General features: G+C 37.1%; 1 protein-coding gene across 1 annotated transcript in view; it reads left to right on the top strand.

Moving 5' to 3' along the window:
* The first annotated feature begins 8,335 nt into the window (after positions 1–8,335).
* The window catches only part of LOC128648813 (syncytin-2-like), an 80,104-nt gene continuing 63,084 nt past the window's right edge, over positions 8,336–25,355 (top strand). Inside the window, exon 1 of the mRNA XM_053701687.1 lies at positions 8,336–8,488. The gene's annotated coding sequence lies outside the window, so the exon portion shown is untranslated. The remainder of the gene's footprint in view (positions 8,489–25,355) is intronic.

A 25,355-nucleotide genomic window follows, 5' to 3' on the forward strand; every position in this document is an offset into this window, starting at 1 on the left:
TTCTTCTGAGGCTGTTTTTGGGAGAAAGGTTCTTCAGGCAGTGGTTCCTTCCATGTAAAGATCCTGCCTGTCCCTCCCGTCATCCGTGTACTTTTAGCTTTGGTATTGGTATCCCATAAGTAATGGATGACCCGTGGACTGACTACACTTAACAGGAGAAAACATAATTTATGCTTACCTGATAAATTCCTTTCTCCTGTAGTGTAGTCAGTCCACGGCCCGCCCTGTTTTTTATGGCAGGTCTAAATTTTAAATTAAACTCCAGTCACCACTGCACCCTATAGTTTCTCCTTTCTCGTTTGGTTTCGGTCGAATGACTGGGTATGACGTAAAGGGGAGGAGCTATATAGCAGCTCTGCTTGGGTGATCCTCTTGCACTTCCTGTTAGGGAGGAGTTAATATCCCATAAGTAATGGATGACCCGTGGACTGACTACACTACAGGAGAAAGGAATTTATCAGGTAAGCATAAATTATGTTATTTCTTTTTTTCCAAGATATTCAATTATTTGGTTCATATTGGATTCAATTCTTAAAGTGAATGTAAAGTTTTTGTTTTTTGCAGCCTGTATTCTATTTCTCATCTAATATATAGTATGATCGCAACTTTTTTTAATTTTTTTTTATATATATTATAGTTATAAATACACTTTATATTTACATTCTCGGCTGTTCCTAGCTCCGCCCTCCATGTATTTCCGGATAATGCCTTTATTACTTCAAATGCGCGTTCCCGATTGCCGGACCAATTGCGCATGCGCACCATTCCCCATACAATCGATTTGCGCCTGCGTGACACAAAAAATGTTATGCCTAAAGCGCAGGCGTCAAACATTGCATTCAATGACTAGCTATCAATCATAGTATTCAATGCCGGAGACCCTGAAATTTGCGCTGGTTTGGTATCCTTTATACGAGCGTAACCTAGAAGTTCCGCTCGTATATTTCTGCCGTCGCCCGTAGTTTTTTGGGCCTTAGGCAGGTATACCAAACCAGCGCAGTTTGGTATCCAACATACAGTGTAAGGACTTACGTGGCGAAAATGGAGAAATCTTACTCCATTTTCACCTCGCCAGAAAAAGCAGCCGTAGTAAGCCTTACGCTGTCTATTGGAGCCTCGTAACTCCCTAAACTAGCTACAAAATAAACCTAACGCATGCGCAATGTCTATCTACCTGTCAACCGCGATCCCCCGCCGCAATCCCTAATAAAGTATTTAACCCCTAAACCGCCGCTCCCGGACCCCGCTGCCATCTACATTAACTACCCCCTAATGTGATCCCCCTACACCGTCGCCAACAATATTAAACTACCCCTTAAATTGAGCCCCTTACACCGCCGACATCTACCTTACCTACCCACTAAAGTGAGCCCCTTACACCGCCGCCATCTACCTTACCTACCCACTAAAGTGAGCCCCTTACACCGCCGCCATCTACCTTACCTACCCCCTAATGTGAGCTCCTACCCCGCCGCCATCTATTTTAAAATTATTAACCCCTAATTTAATCCCCCTATCCCGCTGCCACCTATATTAAATTAATTAAACCCTAATCTAATCCCCCTACCATGTGAATTAACCAAGGTGAGGGGAGCTGACGGTGTGGGTTAAGAGAGTTGTGTCTAAGTGTTTATCACAATGTGTATTATCACAGTATTATTACAAAATAAAATAAAAAATAATTAAGCTTATATACAGATTGTATTTATTTAAAACACTTTAAAACAAGTTGAATATAAGTATAGAGCTCTAATACTTTAAAACATTAAAAACAGTGTACAATTATATAAGGACAACATTGGAGAATTATGAGCAGTCTTTTTGATTTGTTTTCAATTTGTTCATATAATTTGATCATATAATTTGATTGATTTCGTGTTTCGTTTAGAAAGTTTTTTTATGAATGTTCTACTTTTACTCACGTTTTAGTCCTGAATAAAAAACTTTTTAAAGATGGCCTTAGTATATGTCCAGGATAGGCCGTTGAGGAGACAAAGGAAATAGGTGACTGTCTTATGTTTAAGACGCTCCTTCTCTAAAAAGGTCAGAATTGGCAACTTATGTAAGGAAAAGTTGTAACGTTGTTTCTATTTTAGAAGATTCTTTTCTTTTCGTTCCAATTCTTAGATAGTCTTTTAGGAGGAGAGACAATTTGTGTCTCTATATTAGATATGCTTGGAGAATTCGATATGCTTAAGGTTTCTTTGCCGTTTTCACTCGTAAGTGTGATGTTTGATAAAAAATGGACTCGTTGGTCTCCGAGACTTTTTACCCTATTGATGTGGTAGATTTGATGTCTAGGGTTTGCAGGAGTCTCTAAGAGGCTTGTAGTGTTTGTTGGTATTATAGTCTTTGGTCCAAATTGTGATCGTTGGTCTCTGAGACTGTTTACCCTATTGTTATGGTAGATTTGATGTTCAGGGTTTGCTGGAGTCTCTAAGAGGCTTGAAGTATTTCTGGATAATACTATCTTGGATCCTGATATCGGTTTCGGAATACAGGTAATTTTACTTTGAAGGTTCTGAGGACCGGGACAATTTTATCTGTCCGTAGAGGTTCCTTGTAGTGAACTGCTTCTTCTTACGCTTGTCAGCGTTCAAACGTTAGATATGGTGAATCCGTTTAAAAGTTCAAAATCCCACAGTGTGGGCATACAGTATCAAAAGAGGGTGCACACTCAGGTGGGCAAATCTAGGCGTTTCGGCGGATGCCTTTATCAAGATGCCTCTGAGAGTGTTCGCGGTCATTTTTAAAGGTGTAGGTGAGTCCTGATTGGTCAATTTGTGACCAATCCTTGCTCAAATTTTAGAGCGGTTTTTTCACATTTATTAGCGTATACTACAAGATAGACAAGTTGTTAATGTTAAGTGTTAAACACTTTGTAAGATTTAATTACAAATGTGATCTAATACTTTATCTGATGAATTTTGTGTTTGTACCCTCTTAATAAATTAGTGTTTGAGAAAAACAAATAATGGGATAGAAGTAATCAGATAATGTGATAACTTGGGTTTAAAGGTTGAGCAATATAGTGCTAATCTTGGCCATGTCATAGAGGTGTGTAGTTTGGAGTCTCGAGTATTTTTGTTCTTTATGAAACTTTTGTTGAAGCCATTGGTATTATAATATTATAACACTGATTTTTCAAATATGGTTTATTTTAAAATTAACTAGTTATCGCAGTATAGAAATAGATACTTTAAATTCAGATCGAACTCCATATTTAATCCATATGGGTGTAGAGTTTTAAAGGAGTAAATGTACTCCGCTTCTTTTCTAAGTAGGAGGTTTTCTAAATTACCACCTCTGGGATTGAGGAAAACTTTTTTAACTCCCCAAAATTTCATGTCATGGATGTTGCCTTTGTGATGTTCAGTAAAATGTTTGTATAAGTTGGTGTTGGTTGATTTATGTTCTATATGATGAAGGTGCTCTCTTATGCGGTCTCTGAGCATACGGCTAGTTTGACCAAAGTATTGTAAACCACATAAACATTGTATGCAGTAGATAACATTCCTATCAGAACAGCGTATAATTTCTTTGATATTGATGTATTGATTATTATTAGTTGATTTTAAGGTTTTTATCTTGCTGCTATGTTTGCAAGATTTGCAGGATATGCAAGGGAAATAGCCTTCAACTTTTTCATTATTAAGATCAATTGTGTTGGGGTTATGGGTAGCCTTTTTCTTAAATTCACTTGGTGATATTATGTTTTTAAGATTTTTTGCTTTCTTAAAAATGATGTCTGGGTGGTTTTTCAGTCTATGTCCTATAACTTGGTCTTGTTTTATATAGTGCCAGTGTTTGTTTAGGATCTTTTTTATTTCAAAATGTTGTGAATTGTACTGTGTTATGAACGGTATAAACAATGGATCATTTATTTTTGGGTTGATTTCTGGCTTTTGTTTGGGTGCAAGTATTGAGTTTCTATCCATTTCTTTTACCTCTAGTTGTGTTCTATCCAGTGATTGGATATTATATCTTTTTTCAATGAATCTTTGTTTTAAAATTTCTGATTGAGTAGAGTATTGGTTTATGTCTGAACAGTTTTTTCTAATTCGAGTAAATAGATTTTTGGGAATATTTGTTTTCCATTTATTTAAATGGCAGCTTTTATTGTGTATGTAGTTGTTGGCATCAGTTTTTTTAAAATAGGTTTTAGTTGTGATTAGTTTGTTTTTAATTTCTATTTCTAAGTCCAAGTAATTGATAGAATTTGTGCTGAATTCGTGAGTGAAGTTGAGGCCTAGTGTGTTGTTATTTAAATCTTCTAGGAATAATTCTAGTAGTTCAGGTTCGCCTTTCCAAATTATAAATAGGTCATCTATGTAGCGATAATATAGCACAAGGTTCGCCCCCCATGGGCTAGAGTTTATGTATTTATGTTCAAAAAAGCCCATGAATAGATTAGCATAACTGGGGGCGAACCTTGTGCCCATGGCTGTCCCTTTGTGTTGTAGAAAAATCTCTTCATTAAATAGAAAGGAGTTGTTATATAATATGAAATTGATACAAGTGATTAGAAATTTATTTTGTTCTTTATTTAAATTAGTGTCCTTGTCTAAAAAGAATTTTATTGCTTTAAGTCCTTTTTGATGATCTATGTTAGTGTATAGGGAGTTAACGTCGCATGTTACTAGGAGGTAGTTTTCTTTCCAAGAAATATCTTTTAGAATGTTAAGTAATTGGGTGGAATCTTTTAGGTAGGAGGGTAGCTGGGATACGTATGTCTGTAAGAAGAAATCAACATATTGGGAGAGATTTGATGTGAGGGATCCTATACCGGATATGATGGGTCGTCCTGGAGGTTTTGTTAAGTTTTTATGGATTTTGGGAAGTATATAAAATGTGGGGACGATGGGGTTAGCAATATTTAGAAAATCAAATTCATTTTTTGTGAGTATTCCTGAGTTTAATGCTTTTGTGAGAATGTCTTGTAATTCTTTTGTTTGATTTTTTAAGGGATTGGATCTCAATTTTTTATATGTTGTTCGGTCATTTAAAAGTTTGTATGATTCCTCTAGATAGAAGGATGTGTCCATCAGGACTATTCCTCCGCCCTTGTCAGCTTGTTTGATAGTGATGTCTTTATTGTTTTTCAGATCTTTTATTATTTTTAGTTCCCTTTGGGACATGTTCCATTTAATATATTTATTTTGATCTAGTTTATCTATGTCCTGTTTGACCATTTTTTCGAAAAGCTTAATGTCTTCACTTTTTTCGTTGTAGGATAGAATGTTGAAGGAGCTTTTAGATTTGTGTGTTTAAATTTTTGTTCGTTGTCTTTTAAGGTTTTGTTCTCGAGTGGGTTTTTGATAAAATATCTTTTTAAGGTGAGTTTGCGTATGTATTGATTTATGTTTATGAGGGTTTCGAATTTGTTTAGTTTGCACGAGGGTGCAAAAGACAGACCTTTATTTAGAATTGATTCTTGGAGAGGGTTTAGTTGGTGTTGACTTATATTAAATATTCCAGTATGTTTTATTTCTGTCTTTTCGGAATTTTGTCTATGTTTTCTTCCCTTTCTTCTACCTCTAATTCTCTTTTGTTTCTTACGATTCTTTTTGGCAGGATGTAGTGTGTATTGGTTTTTGAAGTTCCTTCCCCAGAAGGGGCCTGTTCTAAAAAAAACTTTTTGTTGTTCTGTATTTTGAGGTGCAGGGGACCTTAAATTTTGTTCTAATGGTAACATAGTAACATAGTAACATAGTAGATAAGGTTGAAAAAAAGACTGAAGTCCATCGAGTTCAACCTATACAAATCTAAAATACTTACAAAAAGCTCCAGTTAAGCTTAAATAACCCCATTAAAATGTGACCCATTTAATACTAGCAATCATATCCATGAATTTTGTTTATATACAGAAATTTATCCAGACTATTTTTAAATGTATCTATGGTATTGGCATTCACTACCTCCTTTGGTAATGAGTTCCACAATTTTATTGCTCTTACAGTGAAAAAACGTTTCCGTTGCAGGAGATTAAATCTCCTTTCCTCCAACCTTAAATTATGACCTCTTGTCAGAACCAATTTTCTTGGAATAAAAAGAGCTTCTGCCATCTCTGTATATGGGCCTTGAATATATTTATATAAAGTAATCATGTCACCTCTCAAGCGCCTTTTTTCTAAAGAGAACAGACCCAGTTTGGCTAGCCTCTCCTCATAGGTTAATTTCTCCAATCCCCTTATTAGCTTTGTGGCCCTTCTCTGAACTTTTTCTAGTTCTGCAATATCTTTTTTAGCAATCGGTCCCCAGAACTGCACTCCAAACTCAAGGTGAGGTCTTACCAGGGCTTTATATAATGACAGAATTATGCTTTCCTCCCTTGAATCAATGCCTCTTTTAATACATGCTAGTATCTTATTAGCCTTTGAAGCCGCTGCCCTGCATTGGGCACTCATCTTTAGCTTGTTATCTATTACTACTCCCAAATCCCTTTCCTCCTGTGTTTGGCTAAGTCTTGTCCCATTTAAAAAATACATAGCCTGCTTATTTTTACTTCCAAAATGTAGAACCTTACATTTTTCCGTATTAAATCTCATTTTCCATTCACTTGCCCATAGTTCTAATTTTAGCAAATCCCTTTGCAAAGAGAGTTCATCCTGCTCTGACCTAATGACCTTACTTAACTTAGTATCATCTGCAAAAATAGAGATGTCGCTATTTAATCCTTGCTCCAAGTCATTTATAAAAATATTAAAAAGAACAGGGCCCAGTACTGATCCCTGGGGGACGCCACTGATTACCTTTGTCCAATCTGAGTATGATCCATTTACTGCTACTCGTTGCTCCCTATCTTTTATCCAGTTATTTATCCATGAGCTAACATTTTCAGCTATTCCCAGTCCCTTAATTTTGTGCATTAATCTCTCATGTGGCACTGTATCAAATGCCTTTGCAAAATCTAAGTATATCACATCAACTGATTCCCCTTTATCTATATTTTTACTTACTTCCTCGTAGAATCTAATTAGATTAGTTTGACATGATCTATTTCTCCTAAAGCCATGCTGATTAGAACTCATAATCTTGTTTACACGAATATGCTCATCAATATAATCCCTTATAATCCCTTCAAATATCTTCCCCACTATTGATGTCAGACTAACTGGTCTATAGCTTCCTGGATCATCCCTGCTTCCCTTTTTGAAGAGTGGCACCACATCAGCTTTACGCCAATCCTGGGGTACCATGCCTGAGGATAATGAGTCTTGAAAAATTAAGAGTAAAGGTTTGTCTATAACAGTGCTAAGTTCACTTAACACCCTTGGGTGTATTCCATCTGGGCCTGGAGTTTTATTTACCTTAATATTTTTTAGTTTTTTCCTGATATCCTCTAAACAAAACCCAGTTAGTGGTATGGACTGGCATGTTATATTCTGTTCCAAAGTATCATTCAATGGTTCCTCTCTTGTGTATACTGAAGAAAAAAACTGGTTTAGTACCTCAGCCTTCTCCCTGTCATTATTTATCATGCTACCCTCCACACATTTTAATGTACCTATATTATCCTTCTTAGACTTTTTGCTATTTATGTACTTAAAGAACCTTTTAGGGTTAGACTTAGAATCCTTGGCAATTAATTTTTCATTTTCAATTTTGGCTAATTTGATTGCTTTTTTGCATGCTTTGTTACATTCCTTATAAATATTGTATGCTGAGTCTGTACTATTTTCTTTTAATAATTTAAATGCCCTACGTTTTTTTCCTAATTTCTTTTAACACATTTTTATTTAGCCATAACGGCTTAGTTTTTTTATTTTTATTTTTATAACCATATGGTATGTATTGATATGTATATTTATTTAACAAATTTTTAAATATTATCCATTTATCCTCTGTATTTTTATTAGAAAATACATTGTCCCAATTTATATTATTTAATGATTTCCTTAAATCGTTGAATTTTGCTTTCTTGAAATTAAAAGTCTTAGTTAAGCCTTTAAAACACTGCATATGAAAAGAGATTTCAAATGTGACCATGTTATGATCACTGTTACCCAAATGTTCTTTAACTTCTATGTTTGATATTATATCTGTATTGTTTGATAGCACTAAATCCAATATAAGAAGATATACAGAGGGCGACTCAAAGTATAGAGCACACTGTAGTGCTAATGAAGCAAGCTGGGTATATTAAAAGTGGCCCAGCGCACATACCACTCCGGTGAAAGATGGTCCAATGTATTCAGAAGGTTCAGATAAAAAATTCAGGAGACTCCAGATATATATAAAAAACACTTTATATAAAAATATAACAGTGTACAATAAAAATCAGTAGAATTCGCTACGCGTTTCTCAGAGCTACCACTCTGTTTCCTCAGGCAAGTTATCTTAACGCCCTCTGTATATCTTCTTACTTTTCAGATGATTTTGGAAATCTACTAAGAGGAGCTGCCCTAGCATTCTAATGCACAGTCAACTGGGACACTGATAAGTTTCCAGACTGCTTATCTAGGCATTATCTTTGCCTTCACTACATGTGAGTACAAAATCTATATCTCATTCTATTTATCCTTATATATACTGGCTACACTAGGAGGCGCCCTTTCTTTTTTTGTTTCATAAATCCAATATAGCTTTACTCCTAGTTGGCTCCTCTATTAATTGTGACAAGAAGTTATCCCTGAGAACATTTAAAAATCTATCCCCCTTAGCTGAATTACTAGTTTCATTGGCCCAGTTTATATCAGGGTAGTTAAAATCTCCCATAATTACAGCACTGTTATTAGCAGCCTTACCTATTTGGATAAGTAGTTGAGTTTCCTCCGGGTCACTAATGTTGGGAGGCTTGTAGCATGTTCCTAGTAATATTTTTTTAGGATTTTTCCCCCCACTCTTTATTTCAACCCACAGGGTCTCTACATTGTCACTTGTATCATAAATATCTTCCCTTATTGTAGGTTTAAGGTCAGGTTTAATATACATGCAGATTCCTCCACCCCTTTTATTATTTCTGTCCCTCCTAAATAATGTATACCCCTCTAAGTTAACTGCCCAGTCATGTGAATCATCCCACCAAGTTTCAGTTATACTGATAACATCATAGTCCTCTTCTGCAACTAAGAGCGTCAGCTCCCCCATTTTACCTGTCATGCTTCTTGCATTTGTTGTCATACATTTAATTTTCATGTGCTTTCTGCTGCTACTTGGTGTACTTTCCTCTATACTTTCTAATGTGACATTTCTTAAGTCATCCCTTCCTTGAGATATTAAGGGAGTGACATATTCAGACACTGATCTCTCTGTTCTATTTTGTTCTAATTGACCCTCCCCCCCTTTGCCTAGTTTAAAAGGTTCTCTAAACGTGCTACCATCCTTTCCCCCAACACACCTGCACCCATGTCATTCAGGTGCAATCCATCCTTACTGTACAATTTGTACCCTAGTGAAAAATCAGCCCAGTGTTCTAAAAAGTCAAACCCCTCATTTTTACACCATGTTTTTAGCCATGAATTAACAGACCTTAGCTCCTTCTGCCTTACTGAGTTAACACACGGCACTGGTAATATCTCAGAAAATATTACTTTGGAGGTCCTTGCTTTAAGCTTGCTACCTAACTCCCTGAAGTAATTTTTGAGGACTCTCCATCTCCCACTGATTTCTTCATTAGTACCAATATGCACCATGACTGCAGGATCAGACCCGCATCCCTCTAACAATCTATCAATACGCTCCACAATATGCCTAACACGAGCCCCTGGAAGACAGCAAACTGTTCTATGTAAAGGGTCTGGATGACAAATTACCCTATCAACCTTCCTTATAATAGAGTCTCCTACCACCAACATCTGCCTCTGGCCCTGACTTGTATGCCCCTCTTCCATGACTGAAGGACTGCCCACCATAGTATGCTCCTCTTCCACAGCTAAAGGACTGTTCACTATACTAGGCAACACGGCCCTCTCTGACACTGCCACCCCTGAACTGATATCCCCAACATCTTCACTTAATCTTGCAAATCTATTGGGGTGTACCAGCTCAGAACTGGCCTGTCTCTTCCGCTTACTTTGCCCTCTAACTGTGACCCAGCTACATCCTGGAGTCTCCTCATCTGAATCCTCCCCATTCCCACTGCTGGAACCATTAACAACCAGCTCAGTCCTATCCATTTCCCTTTCAAGTGTCTGAATTTCATGTAGTGTTGCAATTCGTTCCTCCAGATCCCCAATACGAGTTTCTAAAGAGACAATATGCTCGCACTTGCCACAAACATATAATCCCAGAAGCGGCTGCTCCAGTGATGCAAACATGTGGCAAGCTGTACACTGAATGAGATTCTCACACATTCTTAATAAAAGGTTTAACTTAAAAGTATAAAATAAATATATTTCCCCTTGGTTACCCCAAAACCTTGTTTGCCTAACTACCTTGGTTAGCTAACTATTATACTTAAACAGACAATGTTACTTTAACAGAGAATCAATACAGCAAGCCTAAAAGAGCAAGCTCACAGAGTAAATGTGCTAAATTTATAGGCTTACAAGGCCCAAACAGGTGAAAATAATCCCACCCCTAATTACCCACACAGACAGAAAAACAAAAAAAAAAATTGGAATGCTAGAAATAAAGTTATTTAGTTATTTCCTTTTTTTTTAAATAAAAATGCAACACTTGCAAAGCAAATAATTTATAAAATAGCTTGGTTAGCTATTATACTTAAACAGACAATGTTACTTTAACAGAGAATCAATACAGCAAGCCTAAAAGAGCAAGCTCACAGAGTAAATGTGCTAAATTTATAGGCTTGCAAGGCCCAAACAGGTGAAAATAATCCCACCCCTAATTACCCACACAGACAGAAAAACAAAAAAAAATTTGAATGCTAGAAATAAAGTTATTTAGTTATTTCCTTTTTTTTAAAATAAAAATGCAACCCTTGCAAAGCAAATAATTTATAAAATAGCTTGGTTAGCTATTATACTTAAACAGACAATGTTACTTTAACAGAGAATCAATACAGCAAGCCTAAAAGAGCAAGCTCACAGAGTAAATGTGCTAAATTTATAGGCTTGCAAGGCCCAAACAGGTGAAAATAATCCCACCCCTAATTACCCACACAGACAGAAAAACAAAAAAAAATTTGAATGCTAGAAATAAAGTTATTTAGTTATTTCCTTTTTTTTTAAATAAAAATGCAACCCTTGCAAAGCAAATAATTTATAAAATAGCTTGGTTAGCTATTATACTTAAACAGACAATGTTACTTTAACAGAGAATCAATACAGCAAGCCTAAAAGAGCAAGCTCACAGAGTAAATGTGCTAAATTTATAGGCTTGCAAGGCCCAAACAGGTGAAAATAATCCCACCCCTAATTACCCACACAGACAGAAAAACAAAAAAAAAATTGAATGCTAGAAATAAAGTTATTTAGTTATTTCCTTTTTTTTAAAATAAAAATGCAACCCTTGCAAAGCAAATAATTTATAAAATAGCTTGGTTAGCTATTATACTTAAACAGACAATGTTACTTTAACAGAGAATCAATACAGCAAGCCTAAAAGAGTGGTTGATACCTGTTTCTGGTCTGTATTCTCCAATCTGAGTTGGAGTCAAAATTATTATAATTTCTTGTGTGGTTAGTGTGATATGTGTTTTTGTTTCTGTTTTTGTTTCTGTGTGTGTAACGAGCAGAATGGTCATAATTATCATAATTATGTCTATAATTATATTGATTATCTGGTTTGTTGTACCATTCGCGGTTATCCCATCTGTGTTCGTAGTTATCCCTATGGTTTGAGTTATAATTTAAGTTATAATTGTTTCTGTTATAATTTGGATTATGTTGATATTCTCTATGTGATTGATTTCTCCTTGGGGTGTAGCCCCAATTTGTGCTTGAGTCATTATTTGGCATGTCATAGTTCTCATATGAGTATTGGTTTGAAAATGGATTTTTATGTGTTCTATTGTCATGTCTATTTCTACTATCAAATTTTTCTTCTGTTCTCATTTTGGTGTGATATTTGTCATCAGGGTAGTTAATGTATTGTCTTTTTTGATAGTTTTGCTGTTTATTTGATCTTTCTGTGTTTCCTGTGTCAGATGGAATACGGTCCCTAAATGTTGTGTGATTTGGAATAGGGAGTTTTTTCTGTTTTATATGATTAGATTTCCCAAAAAGATATGATCGATCTGAGGTTTTTGTAATAGGAGAGGCGACCATCTCTACTATGTGTTCATTGGTCGGGTCAATTTCTATAGGGATTTCTGTATCTAAAGTTTCTGAATAATCTTCCAAATCTCTAATGTATTTAGATGATTTTGTGGCTAGAATATTTTCTTTAAAAGTAGAAATGTTATTAAAGATTTCTTTTTGTATGTTTAGAAACTCAGTATTATTTTCATAAATTTTTAAACTGTTTTTTTGTTGATCTATTTCTTTTTTGGTCTCACTTAATGTAATGTTTCTAGATTTAATTATTATTTTCATGAGTGTTTGAGAAGCATTTTCAAGGGTCTCAAACCATTCATTTGATAATTCGTCGTTTAGATAGAATGTGCAATTTTTCTTTAATCTGAGTCCTCTTGGGACCATGTTGTTTTCTATATATTTTTCTGTGTATTTGATTTCTATGGTGTTTTTTAGCTCTTTTATCAGGAGTTTTTCCAAGTTATCACATAATTCCGTTAGGTTTTTTGGTTTATTTGAATTAGGATTAATATCTTGGTTGTGGTGATCTATAGAGATACCTTGAAGAATTTCTTCTCTTTGTGCAAATATATTCATAGTAGTGGTTGTGTTGGGAGTTTAAATGGCGATATAGGGCGTGTTTAGTGCCTAAAGGATCGGTACTAATAATTATGTATTACCTCTTTAGGATAATGGTTTACTTATAAATAGTATTGTATAGTGTTAAACACTTTTGTGCGATAAATGGTGTGTCTCAAACTCAAATGGAAGGATAGACGGCCTATCCTGGACATATACTAAGGCCATCTTTAAAAAGTTTTTTATTCAGGACTAAAACGTGAGTAAAAGTAGAACATTCATAAAAAAACTTTCTAAACGAAACACGAAATCAATCAAATTATATGATCAAATTATATGAACAAATTGAAAACAAATCAAAAAGACTGCTCATAATTCTCCAATGTTGTCCTTATATAATTGTACACTGTTTTTAATGTTTTAAAGTATTAGAGCTCTATACTTATATTCAACTTGTTTTAAAGTGTTTTAAATAAATACAATCTGTATATAAGCTTAATTATTTTTTATTTTATTTTGTAATAATACTGTGATAATACACATTGTGATAAACACTTAGACACAACTCTCTTAACCCACACCGTCAGCTCCCCTCACCTTGGTTAATTCACATTTCATTTCTAGACAGTCGTTTGAAGGAACAACTGTCAATAATTGTAGGGTACAGAGCGTGGTTACAAAAACTATTTTCTTTAGATAAAAATTATTTATCTCTAAATATACACACACTAGGTGCACTCACTCTATACCTGTTCCTCCTTAATCCCCCTACCATGCCGCAACCTATATTAAATTATTTAACCCCTAAAATACTAAACTATCCCTACCACTAAACCCAAGTCTAACCCTACAAATAGCCCTGAAAAGGGCTTTTTGCGTGGCATTACCCCAAAGTAAACTGTTCTATTGCCAGCCCTTAAAAGGGCTTTTTGCGGAGCATGCCCCAAAGAATCAGCTCTTTTACCAGCCCTTAAAAGGGCTTTTGGTGGGGCTTTGTCACAAAGTAAACTGCTCTTTTGCATCTAATCTAAATCCCCCTACACCGGCCCTACCTATAATAAATGTATTACCCTATAATCTTATCCCCCTACACCGGCCCTACCTATAATAAATGTATTAACCCCTAATTTAATCCCCCTAGACCGCCGCCAGCTATATTAACTATACTAACCCTAATTATATTAGGGTTAATATTGTTATTATATTATATATATTAACTATATTAACCCTAATTATATTAGGGTTAATATAGTTAATATCGTTATTATATTATCTAAATATTAAGTATAATAACCCTATCTAACTCTAACATCCCTAACTAAACTATTATTAAAATAAATATAATATAAATATTATTAATGAAAATATTCCTATTTAAATCTAAATACTTACCTATAAAATAAACCCTAAGATAGCTATAATGTAATTAATAATTACATTGTAGCTATTTTAGGGTTTATATTTATTTTACAGGTAACTTGGTATTTATTTTAACTAGGTACAATAGCTATTAAATAGTTAATAACTGACTGTGCCTCTGCACCTATTCGTACCTGTTAATCTGATAACGTTGACATATATATATATTACTATGGAGGAGCTGTGCGCTATCTTCCAATCCCTCATGGAGGATTTTGAATACAAAATATGTGCCAGATTTGATGGCCTTACAGAGCTCTGCCGCAATATATCAAAGAAAAGGGATGTTCCACTCCAAGCTACTAAGAAAACCCCTGCCCCAATTGTCTACACTGGTTCAGGCACGGAGCAGCCTCACTGCTGGGAGATGCTGGGGAAGCGGCGGGAAGCTATAGCATAGGAGAGGCTTGTGAGGCAGTTGGCCTGCAGAAGTGCGACCTTCCTACATACATGCCTTACACAGGACGGGGCCGAGGATCCCTACGGCTCTGTCAGCTAGACAATGCTGAGGGCTGCCGCGCTGTCGACATTTGGTTTCACGCAGCTGTGCGGGGGAGAGCGGCCGGCTCCCTCATGTGCAGCTTTACTGCCTCTGATCATTATATTACTGACCTGGCGGCTCTGAAGAGGGAGAATGAAGGGACGGCTTACCTGAGCTGTTGGCTCCCTTCTTCATTCGTAAGTGGACTAAACGGACAGATCAATTATATCCAGGAGCCTAGAGCCTCAACCAGAATTGTGAGTGGCGGCCTACGGGAGTTGCCCAGACATACTTGCAAGACCTCTCTGCACCAGCGAGTAGGCGTCGGATAAGTACAGGGATTTTTGCACCATACTTGAGTACGCTGGGTTACAGCTGTTGTGACGTTTATCCCGCTTACATGGATGGCTCTCTGCATGTAGATGTGTGGGGGCAGTTTATTTGTTAATGGATTCACTTTGGTACCGCCATTGTATGTACCCTGCAGGTCATCCTTACAGTTTGCACTTGTTATTGCCTACTCGGCAGCACCGTTTGCTTAAGTCAAGGGGCGAATGGTATTTCAGGAAAGCAAGATTGCATGCCCAGACCCGGCATATAGACATAGGTTTTATATTGACAATCTATTTAGGCCTGTTAAACTCAGCCCACAATATAAATAGTCTACAATGTGTATGTGTGGGATGCGGTATTATACATCTCTGTCAGTATGCCTAAAGAATCTATTGTCACATATGGGGTTGATATTACCCCACAGATAAATTTTGCCTAGCTAGCTCTCTAGCCAATAAGAGATAATTGATATAAAGCATTGCAGAAAGCTTATCTCCCCCTACACAGCATTTAGCTTGCATGACGCTGGCTCTTATTTTAGTATGTTGAAGCATTATAGTACTGCACTTACTATGGACCTCTCCTAGCAACTGAATCAGATGACTCTGTATTAATTTTAAGAATGTATAGTATACATGTCTTACATGTGTGTTAAGTTCTGATGTGCATATTTCTTTACTCCAGGTTGGTTAAATGCAATGGTTAACCCTTTACAAAATAGATCTGAATCTTACCATGATTAGTTTAGTTATTACACAAGCCTCCATTAGTGTTACTGGATCCCTTTGGCACCTAAGAGCGACCCTACATATCTGGGAGGGTATATACATTTTGCTACCTTGAGGGATAATTACTGTTAGATGTAGGGACATATAAGCGGCTACCACGATATTATCTATATAAAATACCTATGGTCCGGGAGGGGCCCTGATCCTCTTGAACATGGGTCTACTAAATATACGTATGCCACTAACTTTGAGTAATAACTACTGTTAGACGTAGGGCCTTATAAGCTGCTAGCGCAATACTGTCTATATAGAACATCTTAGGGTCAAGTGTGGCCCTGCCTCCCTTGAAAAGGGGCTTTTCCAATCTTATAGTATGTAGAATACTCCTATCGCTGCTGTCTTATTACGTACTACGTAGAATATCATATTTCTTGGTTACTATTTATGTTATGGACACACGATGACCTATGCCTTTCTTTTTAGAGAAACCAGGTCTTATGACTAGCATTTATTTTCTTATGTTGTGTCCATGTTAGCATGTCTTTTAATGCATCAACCTCTGAAGACGGAGCCATATCCTTTTTTATATACCCTGTTATAGAAAATATGGACAATTGTAGGCCTAACCATTCTTATTTGACATTTTTTCTTTTACTGATGCCAGGCCCAAGGACTGTGACATATGTTTGATATGTTAATTATCCACATGAATATGTATAAAAGTAAAATGAGGTACTATACATGGCTAGACAATTTCCCTTATAAGTTATAACCAAAGTCTGGTTGATATGTATAAGACATGCCTCTTGTATGGGATGCTTCAATATTATTGTTTGTCACATAGGCATGTTGCCATGCTGTTTTACAGTGTATGTTTATAGTTGAATTTGTTACCTCAATAAAAATCATTAAAAAAAAAATAGACCTACACTATCAATAAATTAAATAAACTACAAATATCTAAGCTAAAATACAATAAAATAATCTAAAATAAATTACAAAAAAAACAAACACTAATTTACAAAAAATAATAAAAAATATTACAAGATTTTTAAGCTAATTACACCTATTCTAAGCCCCCTAATAAAATAATAAAGCCCCCCAAAATAAAAAAATTTCCCTGCCCTATTCTAAATTAAAAAAGTTCAAAGCTCTTTTACCTTACCAGCCCTTAAAAGGGCTTTTTGCTGGGCATGCCCCAAAGAATTCCGTTCTTTTGCCTGTAAAGATTAACACAATACCACCCCCCAACATTACAACCCACCACCCACATACCCCTATTCTAAACCCACCCAAACCCCCTTAAATAAACCTAACACTACCCCCCTGAAGATCTCCCTACCTTGTCTTCACCCAACCGGGCCGAACTCCTCATCCGATCCGGGCGATGTCTTTATCCAAGCGGCAAAGAAGAAGTCTTCATCCAGGCGATGTCTTTATCCAAGCGGCAGCAAACTCTTCTTCCATCCGGCAGCATCTTCCATCAAGCGGAATCTTCATTCTTCGCTCCTCTGACGCGGAGCATCCATCCCGGCCGACGACTGAACGACGAATGAGATACCTTTAAATGACATCATCCAAGATGGCGTCCGTCGAATTCCGATTGGCTGATAGGATTCTATCAGCCAATCGGAATTAAGGTAGAGAAATCTGATTGGCTGATTGAATCAGCCAATCAGATTCAAGTTCAATCCGATTGGCTGAACCAATCAGCCAATCGGATTGAACTTGAATCTGATTGGCTGATTCAATCAGCCAATCAGATTTTTCTACCTTAATTCCGATTGGCTGATAGAATCCTATCAGCCAATCGGAATTCGACGGACGCCATTTTGGATGACGTCATTTAAAGGTAACTCATTCCTCGTTCAGTCGTCGGCCGGGATGGATGCTCCGCGGAGGAGGAGCGAAGAAAGAAGATTGAAGATGCCGCTTTGCTTGAAGACATCACCGGATGGAAGAAGACTCTCTGCAGCTTGATTGAAGACATCGCCCGGATCGGATGAAGAGTTCTGCCTGGCTGGGTGAATACAAGGTAGGGAGATCTTCAGGGGGGTAGTGTTAGGTTTATTTAAGGGGGGTTTGGGTGGGTTTAGAATAGGGGTATGTGGGTGGTGGGTTGTAATGTTGGGGGGTAGTATTGTGTTTATCTTTACAGGCAAAAGAGCTGAATTCTTTGGGGCATGCCCGCAAAAAGCCCTTTTTTAAGGGCTGGTAAGGTAAAAGAGCTTTGAACTTTTTTAATTTAGAATAGGACAGGGAAATTTTTTTATTTTGGGAGCTTTATTATTTTATTAGGGGGCTTAGAATAGGTGTAATTAGCTTAAAAATCTTGTAATATTTTTTTTATTTTTTGTAATTTAGTTTAGTTTAAATTATTGTATTTTAGTTTAGATATTTGTAGTTTATTTACTTTATTGATAGTGTAGGTGTATTTGTAACTTAGGTTAGGATTTATTTTACAGGTACATTGGTAATTATTTTAACTAGGTAGCGATTAAATAGTTATTAACTATTTAATAGCTATTGTACCTAGTTAAAATAAATACAAAGTTGCCTGTAAAATAAATATAAACCCTAAAATCGAATCAATGTAATTTATTAATTACATTGTAGCTATTTTAGGGTTTATTTTATAGGTAAGTATTTAGATTTAAATAGGAATATTTTTATTAATAATATTAATATTATATTTATTTTAATAAGAGTTTAGTTAGGGATGTTAGAGTTAGATAGGGTTATTATACTTAATATATATATATAATATAATAACTATATTAACCCTAATATAATTAGGGTTAATATAGTTAGTATAGCTGGCGGCGGTGTAGGGGGATTAAATTAGGGGTTAATATTTTTAAAATAGATGGCGGCTGGGTAGATGGGTTAGATGTCGGCGGGGTAGATGGGTTAAATGTCGGCGGGGTAGATGGGTTAGATGTCGGCGGGGTAGATGGGGTAGATGGCGGCACGGTAGATGGCGGCGGGGTAGATGGGGTAGATGTCGGGGGGGTAGATGGCGGCGCGGTAGCTGTCAGCGGGGTAGATGGCGGCGGGGTAGCTAAGTTAGATGGCGGCGGTTTAGGGGTTAATAACTTTATTAGGTAGCGGCTGTTTAGGGGTTAAACACTTTATTGGGGATCGCGGACCACGGTTGACAGGTAGATAGACATTGTGCATGCGTTAGGTGTTCGGAATTGTTTGCGCATGCGCTACATGTGAACGAGCATGGATTGTCAATAACGATTTGTTAGGGAACGCATGCGCAGTTTGATCGCGTTACGTGTGCAAAAAGGGGCTGGACGCCACGGGGTATGAGCTAGAATTCGTTAAGGGCAATGTCAATCAAATTAGATACGAGGGACAAGATGGCGGGCAGAGGAAGAAAGTAAGCGAAGTAGGTTTATAAATCCTTCGATTATGGTTTTAGTCTTAAATTATAAAAAAATGATGAATTAAACTAACGTTTATTTTAGGTAATTAACAAGATGAGGAAGAGTGGTGAACGTGACTTGACATTCACTTTAACTGTTACTCTGGGCTTCAAGATTGAGTTCTAAGACTAAAACTTTAAGCTTATTTTAGTTTGGTTGTTCTTACTAAGGAACAAAATTCTAAATTCTTACCCAAGTAACATGTTTTTAATTGGAAGTTTTTTAGTTCAAAATCAGCTCCTTAAATTTGCATGTATGTGCCGTATTCCCGCTTGGATGGTAAGGGGCAGGTTAAGATTTTTTTGAAATTTGTTTGGTTCTATTCGGTCCAAATTTCTTAGATTTTGGGTACAGAATAAAATTTAGAGTAAAACCGTCTATGAGAAGTCTTTTTCTCTCTATTATATTCCAGCTATTCCAGTAAGGCTAACACTTTCCTTAATGTGTTTCAGTCCTATATATTTTGGGTAATGTTGAAGTGCAGATGATCACCTGTTGGGGCTCAAGCGCTGCTCAGATCTGGAATCTTCTGGGGTATTTATTCCAGTTCCATTTTTAGGAACTGGGTTTTGGGGTTTTATTCAAAACTATTCATTGTTCCAAAGATAGAAAATCTTTTTATTATATAAATGTACCATCTTTTAGATTGGTATTTATATGGTCTATTCTGCCTTTTTTTTTTGGTCAGTGATAGCATTATTTGTTTTCATTAGATACAATAGATGCATATCTTCATTTTCTGTTTTCATTCAGATTATTTTTATTTTCTGAGACTACGGAATCTCATATGATTCAACTTTGTTTTTTCAAGACATGGTTAAAGCTCTTGATTCCTCACACAAGGGTCTCCTTTTTTTAGGTTTCCAGATAGATTGTGTCACTGTCTTTGTCTCTAACAGACAAGTGACATTTTTATTGGGTTCCGTCTGTCGGTACCTTCAGTCTCTATTATTTCCTTCAGTTGCTATATATGCATGGAAATTTAGGTCTTATGGCTGCAGCATTGGATTCAATTCCCTTTGCTCATTTTCATAGAAAACCTTTCCAGTTTTTTATGCTGAATAATGTTGCAGGGATTCTAGGATTTCACTTTTTAAATCTTCGAATTCTATGTTTATCTATCCTTGATTCGGTGGTTAAGATCACCATCATTTAGTTCTACAGGTCTCTTCGATTCTTTCAACCTGGACCATGATCTTTACAGATGCAAGTCTTTTAGGTTGGGCGGCTGTCTGAGGTTCTCTGTCAGCACAAGGGGTTTGGAAATCTTAGGAGGCGAGATTACCATTTGATATTTTGGAACTCCGTGCATTCCCAGAGTTCTTCAGTTGGTTTCTTTTGAAGAAGAGATGTTTATTGTTTTTTTCAGACAATATCACGTCTGTGGTGTATGTCAATCATCAGGGTGGGACTATCAGTCCTTAGACTGTGACAAAAGTATCTCGGATATTTGCTTGGGCTAAATCCAGCTCCTATCTAAATTCTGTGGTCCTTTTCCCAGGTATAGACATTTGGGAAGCGGATTATCTCTGTTAATCAAGCTTTACATCCAGGAGAATGGTCTCTTTACCCAGATATGTTTTTCAATTTTTCAGATGTGAGGGCTTCCAGAAATAGATCTGTTGGCATCTCGTCTTAACAAGGAACTTCCCAGGGGCCTATTTCAGATCCGGGGATCCTCAGGCGGAAGTAGCGTATGCATCGACACTTCCTTGGAATTATCATTCTGCCTATATCTTCCGCCTCCAGTTCTTCCAAAATTCTAATGGAGCGTTCGTTTGTACTGCTGGTGGTTCCAGCATGGCCTCACAGGTTTTGGTATGCGGATCTCATGCGGATGGCCAGTTGCCAACCTTGGACACTTCCGTTAAGACCAGACCTTCTATCTCAAGGCCCATTTTTTCCATCAGGATCTCAAATCATTAAATTTGAAGGTATGGAGATTGAACGTTTGATTCTTAGTCATAGAGGTTTCTCTGGCTCAGTGATTAATACTATGTTACAGGTTTGTAAATCTGTCTCTAGAAAGATTTATTATCGAGTTTGGAAGACTTACATTTCGTGGCATTCTTTTAGAATTCCTAGAATTTTATAATTTTTCAGGTTGGTTTAGATAAGGTTTTGTCTGCAAGTTCTTTGAAAGGACAAATCTCTACTCTTTCTGTTCTTTTTCATAGAAAGATTGCTATTCATTCTGATATTCATTGTTTTGTACAGGCTTTGGTTTGTATACTGAGGGCTTTACAGGCTCCTCCGTTTGAACCTTTGCGTTCTCTGGACATTAAAATTACTTTCTTGGAAAGTATTGTTCCTTTTGGCTATCTCTTCTGCTAGAAGAGTTTCTGAGTTTTCTACTCTTTCTTGTGGATCTCCTTTTCTGATTTTTCATCAGGATAAGGCAGTGTTCCTTCCTGTTATTCATTATTTTGTTCAGGCTTTGGTTCTTATCAAACCTGTCATTAAGCCAATTTCTCCTCCTTGGAGTTTTAATTTGGTTCTGAAGGCTTTACAGGCTCTTCTATTTGAACATATGCTTTCTCTAGACATTATTTACTTTCATGGAAAGTATTGTTCTTTTTAGACATCTCTTCAACTAGAACAGTTTTTGAATTATCTGTTCTTTCTTGTGAGTCTCCTTTTTCTGATTTTTTTCATCAGGATAAGGTGGTTTTTGCTATCCTCATTTCAATTCTTACCTAAAGTTGTGATTTCTATCAACATAAGGGAGGAATTATTGTCTTTTCCTAAGACTTCTTTGGTAAGATTCTTACATTCTTTGGATATGGTAAGAGTTTTGAAATCCTATGTTGAAGCTATTCAGATTTCACACAGACTTCTAGTCTATTTGTTATCTTTTCTGGTTTTAGGAAGGTCAAAAGGCTTCTGCCATTTCTTTGGCATCTTGGTTAAACTTTTGATTCATCATGCTTATTTGGAGTCGGGTTGATTCCCGCCTCAGTGGATTACGGCTCATTCTACTAGGTAAGTTTCTACTTCCTGGGCTTTTAAGAATGAAGCTTCTGTTGATCAGATTTGCAAAGCAATGACTTGGTCTTCTTTGCATATTTTTACTAATTCTACCATTTTGATGTTTTCTCTTCTTTAGAAGCAGTTTTGGTAGAATGGTACTTTAGGCAGCTGTTTCAGTTTGATTCTTCTGCTTATAATTTCAGTTTTTTTCATTATAAAAATTGAAACTTTTTGATTTGGGTAGTGGATTTATTTTTCAGCGGAATTGGCTGTCTTTATTTTTTCCCTCCCTCTCTAGTGACTCTTGCGTGGAAGTTCCACATCTTGGGTATCTACTATCCCATACGTCACTAGCTCATGGACTCTTGCTAATTACATGAAAGAAAACATAATTTATGTAAGAACTTACCTGATAAATTCATTTCTTTCATATTAGCAAGAGTCCATGAGGCCCACCCTTTTTGTGGTGGTTATGATTTTTTGTATAAAGCACAATTATTCCAATTCCTTATTTCTCTTGTTAAGTGTATCCAGTCCACGGATCATCCATTACTTGTGGGATATTCTCCTTCCCAACAGGAAGTTGCAAGAGGATCACCCACAGCAGAGCTGCTATATAGCTCCTCCCCTCACTGCCATATCCAGTCATTCTCTTGCAACTCTCAACAAAGATGGATGTAGTAAGAGGAGAGTGGTGTATTATAGTTAGTTTTTTAACTTCAATCAAAAGTTTGTTATTTTTAAATGGTACCGGAGTGTACTGTTTCATCTCAGGCAGCATTAGAAGAAGAATCTGCATGTGATTTCTATGATCTTAGCAGAAGTAACTAAGATCCACTGCCGTTCTCACATATTCTGAGGAGTGAGGTAACTTCAGAGGGGGAATGGCGTGCAGGTTTTCCTGCAATAAGGTATGTGCAGTTAATATATTTCTAGGGATGGAATTTGCTAGAAAAATGCTGCGGATTAATGTAAGTTAAGCCTTAAATGCAGTGATAGCGACTGGTATCAGGCTTATTAACAGAGATACATACTCTTACAAAAGTGTAATATAAAACGTTTGTTGGCATGTTAATCGTTTTTATATATGTTTGGTGACAAAACTTATTGGGGCCTAGTTTTTTTCCACATGGCTGGCTTGATTTTTGCCTAGAAACAGTTTCCTGAAGCTTTCCACTGTTGCAATATCAGTGGGAAGGGCCTATTTTAGTGCTTTTCTGTGCAGATAAAAATACTGACAGAGACATTCAGCTTCCCTCTGCATGATACAGGACATCTCTGAAGGGCTCAAAAGGCTTCAAAGTCGTGTTTGAGGAGAGTAACAATCACAGTAGACTGTGGCAGTTGTGACTGTGTTTAAAAAACGTTTTTGTCATTTACTATTCTGTTTTTGTTATTAAGGGGTTAATCATCCATTTGCAAGTGGGTGCAATGCTCTGCTGACTTGTTACATACACTGTAAAAATTTTGTTAGTGTAACTGCCTTTTTTCACTGTTATTTCAAATTTTGTCAAAAAAGGCACAGTAACGTTTTTTTATATTGCTTGTTAACGTGCTTTAAAGTGTTTTCCAAGCTTGCTAGTCTCATTGCTATTCTGTACAAACATGTCTGAAACAGAGGATACTTGTTCATTATGTTTAAAAGCCATGGTGGAGCCCCATAGGAGAATGTGTACTAAATGTATTGATTTCACCTTAAACAGTAAAGATCAGTCTTTATCTATAAAAGAATTGTCACCAGAGGGGTCTGTCGAGGGGGAAGTTATGCCGACTAACTCTCCCCACGTGTCGGACCCTTCGCCTCCCGCTCAAGGGATGCACGCTAATATGGCGCCAAGTACATCAGGGACGCCCATAGCGATTACTTTGCAGGACATGGCTGCAATCATGAATAATACCCTGTCAGAGGTATTATCCAGATTGCCTGAATTGAGAGGCAAGCGCGATAGCTCTGGGGTTAGACGAGATACAGAGCGCGTAGATGCTGTAAGAGCCATGTCTGATACTGCGTCACAATATGCAGAACCTGAGGACGGAGAGCTTCAGTCTGTGGGTGACGTCTCTGAATCGGGGAAACCTGATTCAGAGATTTCTAATTTTAAATTTAAGCTTGAGAACCTCTGTGTATTGCTTGGGGAGGTATTAGCTGCTCTGAATGACTGTGACACAATTGCAGTGCCAGAGAAATTGTGTAGGCTGGATAAATACTATGCAGTGCCGGTGAGTACTGATGTTTTTCCAATACCTAAAAGGCTTACAGAAATTATTAGTAAGGAGTGGGATAGGCCCGGTGTGCCCTTTTCCCCACCTCCTATATTTAGAAAAATGTTTCCAATAGATGCCACTACACAGGACTTATGGCAGACTGTCCCTAAGGTGGAGGGAGCAGTTTCTACTTTAGCAAAGCGTACCACTATCCCGGTTCAGGACAGTTGTGCTTTTTCAGATCCAATGGATAAAAAATTTGAGAGTTACCTTAAGAAAATGTTTATTCAACAAGGTTTTATTTTACAGCCCCTTGCATGCATTGCGCCTGTCACTGCTGCGGCGGCATTCTGGTTTGAGGCCCTGGAAGAGGCCATCCATACAGCTCCATTGACTGAAATCATTGACAAGCTTAGAACACTTAAGCTAGCTAACTCATTTGTTTCTGATGCCATTGTTCATTTGACTAAACTAATGGCTAAGAATTCCGGATTCGCCATCCAGGCGCGTAGGGCGCTATGGCTCAAATCCTGGTCAGCTGATGTGACTTCAAAGTCTAAATTACTCAACATTCCTTTCAAGGGGCAGACCTTATTCGGGCCTGGTTTGAAAGAAATTATTGCTGACATTACTGGAGGTAAGGGTCATACCCTTCCTCAGGACAGGGCCAAATCAAAGGCCAAACAGTCTAATTTTCGTGCCTTTCGAAATTTCAAGGCAGGTGCAGCATCAACTTCCTCTGCTTCAAAACAAGAGGGAACTTTTGCTCAATCCAAGCAGGCCTGGAAACCTAACCAGTCCTGGAACAAGGGCAAGCAGGCCAGAAAGCCTGCTGCTGCCTCTAAGACAGCATGAAGGAGCGGCCCCCTATCCGACAACGGATCTAGTAGGGGGCAGAGTCTCTCTCTTCGCCCAGGCATGGGCAAGAGATGTTCAGGATCCCTGGGCATTGGAGATCATATCTCAGGGATATCTTCTGGACTTCAAAGCTTCTCCTCCACAAGGGAGATTTCACCTTTCAAGATTATCTGCAAACCAGATAAAGAAAGAGGCATTCCTAAGCTGC

This window comes from Bombina bombina, chromosome 2 (genome assembly GCF_027579735.1).
Source record: "Bombina bombina isolate aBomBom1 chromosome 2, aBomBom1.pri, whole genome shotgun sequence".
In the NCBI taxonomy this organism is placed as follows: Eukaryota; Metazoa; Chordata; class Amphibia; order Anura; family Bombinatoridae; genus Bombina; species Bombina bombina.